The sequence below is a fragment of the Elephantulus edwardii genome, unplaced genomic scaffold, assembly GCF_000299155.1.
Source record: "Elephantulus edwardii isolate Elephantulus edwardi_28Jun2011 unplaced genomic scaffold, EleEdw1.0 scaffold00018, whole genome shotgun sequence".
Taxonomy (NCBI): domain Eukaryota; kingdom Metazoa; phylum Chordata; class Mammalia; order Macroscelidea; family Macroscelididae; genus Elephantulus; species Elephantulus edwardii.
Genome location: NW_006399768.1, coordinates 27,258,746 through 27,263,814, shown reverse-complemented (window position 1 = coordinate 27,263,814; position 5,069 = coordinate 27,258,746). Strand labels below are relative to the sequence as shown.

General features: G+C 40.1%; 1 pseudogene; it reads left to right on the top strand.

Moving 5' to 3' along the window:
* The first annotated feature begins 4,029 nt into the window (after positions 1-4,029).
* On the top strand, positions 4,030-4,728 carry LOC102866404 (annotated as a pseudogene).
* The last annotated feature ends 341 nt before the right edge of the window (positions 4,729-5,069 follow it).

The following is a 5,069-nucleotide window of genomic DNA, read 5'->3' as shown; positions in this document are numbered from 1 at the left end:
AGGACATGATGCTGGGAAGGGAGGAGGGTTGTTGAAGGAGGGGAAGACCCTCATCCAGGTGGACTGACATGGTCTGCAATTGGCTCTTCTGCGTCAGGAAATGTAAAGATGACTAAGGATTGGCAGGGTTCAGATCTTTTGTTCATACGGTCGCTATGAGTTTACTTGACTCAATGGCACCTCACAACAGCAACTCATGAATCTGGAAACGATTCAATAGAAGTGGGTTTTGGAATTATTTTTTTTAATGGCAAAAGACATGAAAGCTGAATAGATATGGAGGCTCTGCATCTTGGTTCACCACAAGCAATGATATATTTGAAATGTCAGCATACTTAGAGACATTTAAACATCACTGTGTCTATGTCTTCTTGTTAAATCAACCTCTGAGCATCTCTCCCCTCTTGTTTTTTAGTATAAAGCTCTTATTTATATGAACATTACAATGTGCTTTCAGCCATCAAACCCATTATTATAAACCCACACAAAAATCCTGCATGATAGATTGGGATTATGAGTAGCTGGTAGTAGCTATAAAGCATACAGGGTAAGTTATTTAAGGATTCCAAAAGATATGCAAACCAATACAAAAACAATTCTAGAGGTTGGATTTTCCAAATCGGGAAGCATGAGGGTGTTAAGAAATTGCTTAGAGCCAGCATTGTGCAAGGCATTTGGAACACTCAAAGCTGGGTAAGACAAGCCTTTTCTTAAGGTTAAATTGGTGCTGATTCTGTAGAGATTCCATAGTATTGTGAATATTCATATCACATGTCAAATTGATTAACAAGAGTTTGTTTATTCTTGATAAGGCAAAAGGAACAGAGTTTCGGGGAAACATTCAGTAGTGCATTGCTGGTGGGAATACAAGTTCTTTGGAAAACACTTAAGTTTTTCTAATATAATTAACTACCACCTGGCTGTTGGTTTGTGTGCCTTGCTTGTTGCTATGATACTGGAAATGACCAATATTTCAAATGACAGCAGGGTTCCCATGATTTCAACAGAGCCTCCAGATTAAAACAAAGATTTATCATCTTTGCCACTAAGAAGCATCTACATGCACTTTCTCCAAGACTGTGGAGAAACATCTGTTTGTTCTTTTGGCAGTCGCTAGGAGCGTTATTATTATTTAGAAAAGCGGAAACAATAGAAACTGTTCAAGACTAGGGAGCTCTGGTAGCCTGGAGATAGGAAACTGTACTGTAATCCCAAATGCATGCAGTTTGAATCCACCAGCTGCTCCACAAGAAGAAGATGAACAATCTCCTTCAATGAGATTTACCGGAAGTTTCGGAAATGACAAATGAATTGATCATTTGATTATGTGTTAAAAGAAACTCCTGCCGAAACTTGCAAATACGCGAACAGATTTAAGAGTTGCAGATCTTCAGCCTGTTTGAGCTTTCGCCAACTCCTTCTGGACCTCGTGGAGAACTAGGCTATGTTTATTGTCCACCCAGATACTTTTAGTCTGTTATAATGATTCATTCCAAGAAAAGCCTTTAAACCCCCTTTTGTATTAAAAAAAATGCCTACTACTAGTTCAAAATGGTGAAGAGAGGAATTAACAGGTAAAACTCTCCAACTTTTAACATGAGACTGTAACGATGGGAATATGACAGCATGCATTTGTTACAATTCTTAAACATGTAAATTATGGATTTTGGTTCTTAATAATGTAACCATAGTGGTTCATCATCACTCAAATGTACATATAAAAAATGTTAAACTAACAGATTTTATTGTATATTACTGTGGGGCAGTAGGTGTTTTAAAATATCTTTCCCAGTCATTGATTTTTTTTTGTTACTTTTGCCACATGGCTAGGTATGACTATGTAATAATGTGAATGAGGTAAATAAACAGCTCCTGTTGGATGGAAACATGCAAACAAGGTGTACATACTACTAATGAGTCTTGTCACCCAGCAAGCTTAAATTGAACAGGTTTAGAAGCAGGAAAAGGGAAACTTTGTACCCACCGACAAGAAAGAAGAAGTAGAGAGCTTAAGATGTCTTTCACAGTCCCGTGCAAGATGGACAAGACCAAAATTACCCAGGTAGTGCAGAACCAGAGATCAAAGTGAGATAGAGCATGAACTGAGGGCCTTTGCCCAAGCTTATTAGAGGACTGGGTGAGGTGTCACATTGGCAGGACTCAAAGAGCTTTGTAAACCTAGCCCAAAGCTGGAAGGCTGAAGATCAGAAGGTCTGCAAATACGTTTGAGAAACTGTCCTCACTGAAGAATTGTATTCTGACTCTTTCCTACCTGAATTGAAGCCTGTTAAACAGGAGTGGCATCCACTTCTTAAACAGCATGCCTCTGGAATCTCTATGAACTTTGATAATTGTCAATAGTTATAGAAAAGCTTCAGGTCTTTTGTTTAGAATGTTGCTGTGAGTCATGCTCAACTTGATGGCTATCAACAATAACAATTCCCTAGTAAATCATAAACTTAAGAGATTTTGTTTGTGTAGCAATTGCAATGGATTATCATGCCTACTAGCAGTGTGAGAGCCTTGGGAAGTACAGCTGAAATGCAAATGCATCAGGAACATGCCTGCCTGACCTCATAGCAGTCTGTTGTGTCCTATGGAGGTTGATCAAGGGATTCTTCCACCTTCTAGAGTTAGTGATGGTCGGACTCAGCAACCTTCAGGTCACCACAAACCACAGCAAAAAGGAAGTAGCTGGCTTACACACTTTCACAGAAATAGTTATTAGTAAGATGATTGTAAGGAGGGTGAAAAAAATCTCCACAATATACAAGTAAGACGGTATCAAATACAATGTATGTACATGAAACACAACGTATATTAATAAAATGTTAATTTAAAAAATTAAATGAAAAATATTATTCCATCACTTGTAGCAGAATTGGAGCACCGGTAATCTAGTGCATTATGGGTTGCATTGCTAACAGAAAGATGAGCAGTCAGAATCTACCAGATGCTTGTCTTGTGAAGATACACAAAGCCTCTGAAATCGATGGAGGGTCACTCTGAGCAGAAAGGTACTTGAGAGCAGGTGGGATTTTTAGGAGGTGGGCAGGTACAGTAACAACTGCGAGTTGTTTATAAGAAGACAAATACTCCACAGGGAAGAGTTCAATGGTTTCTGTAGAATTTCTTGGTACACCAAAATCCCAAAACAAAAGCACAGTGTTGTTCAGTCAGTTTTTACCTATAACGAATGGCCTGTCATTTAATTACAAGATTGTAAATGTTTAAGGGAGGAAATTGCCATTCTTTCTTCCAGGGAGCTGAGGTTCTCATGGATTCCAGCCACCAACATCTCAGTTAGTGGCCTAACACTTACGACACTATTCCACCACAACTCTTGTTCATCTAAAATGACACTAAAATGTAAAGTATATTTTTAAAAAATATGGTTTGGGGAATCCCACTTTATTAAAAGTCTCTCAGAAAGACTGGCCAAATGAAGTCTAGAGTGAGATACTCTGAAAAATAAATTGAGCTAGTCGGTCTTCTTGCAGCATCCCCTCTGCAGTCACACCGAGCTGACCTTGGACCTGGAATTGGTCCTTAACCTCCTGACCCTCCACACCTGTGAACAATAGACCCTAAAAAGTGACTGAGCTTTGGGCTTCTGTGATGGTAAGCAGTACCAGAGCTTGGGCACAGCGAAGAACTGTGGTTATTGTGGAAGTGGATGGAGACCTTGGGTTGCAAAATATCACCTGTTAAACCTCATAAAGGAAAAAAAAATATCTGAAGGAAGAAAAAACCATACTAACAAACTGGAGGAAAACTTAAGGAGAGATGAACTATTAAGTGAGAAAAGACATCCAGAAATTTATAATGAAGGTATGACCTGGGGTGGGGGAATGGGAAGGTGGAAGCAGAGGGGTGAGGATGGGCAGGAGGAGTGTTAATCATGGGGTCACACAATTCTGTGAGTGGGTGGGGGTAAAGAAAATGTGAAGGATCTCGTGTGAAAAACAATGTATTTGAACTTTGTAAATACATCAGTATAAAATCTAAAAAAAAAAATTAAAACAAGAAATGGGAGGTGAAAATGCAGAGAGAGCTGAAGAGATAAGTGAGGCAGACGATTGGAAAGTGGCTGCTATTGATGCCCTGAATGACGGCGAGCTGCCGCAAGCCATTGACATGTTCACAGATGGCATCAGTGAGTCCTTAATTCGCCAATCAGTATGACAAGAGAGCCAGTGTCCCCATCAAATCACAGAAGCCAAATACTGCCATCCTCGGCTCTAGCCATCAGAGTCAGTCCTGATTCAGCTAAGCCTTGCAAGCGGCAGGGGAAACATGCAGACTTCTGCACCATTGGGAAGAAGCAGTGCACACAGGCTTATTCTTGATTATAAACTGGACAGTGATGAAGATGCTGGTGAAAAGCTGAAAAAACTTCAACCAATATTTGGAAAACTTCAGATGTGGGGAAAGTATGAGCAAAAACATGTAAACATCAAAGAAAAACCACAAAAGGTTAAGGCAGCTTGGGCAGAATATGGGGGGGGAAAAGCCTGGGAAGAACATGGCAGGAGCTCAGCATGGCGCTTCTCCAGGTGGCTTTCCTTGGGGATGTTGAGTAATGTTCCTGGAGGAATCCCTGCAATGGGAGAGAGAATGTCTGGAACGGCAAGAATGTCTGGTATCAGGGAGCTGCGGAGTGATCAAGAGGTTCATACAGTCACACAGGATCCAGAAATGATGGTGGAACTTCAGGACAAGGCGTAGAGCCCTGTGAATATGCCAAAAGATCAGTGTTACTCTAGATTACACATCTCCTAAATAAATTATCAGCCCGATCTGGAGGGTGAGCACAATGTTCTTTTGACAAGTCAAGTCCTTGTTGAAGGACAAGCAGCCTAGATTACTTAATAAAAAACTATCTCATTACCAGATATGCAGTGGAAAGATAACAAGAATATCATTCATGAAGAATGCAAAATGTCATTCCAAAGAAGGAAGAAGAAGAAAAGACTAAAATGGATGTCCGAAGAGACTCTGAATATTGCACTAGAGTGTGGAGAAGCCAAAGCATGCAACAATGAATGAATGGGAATCCATGTTCTTTA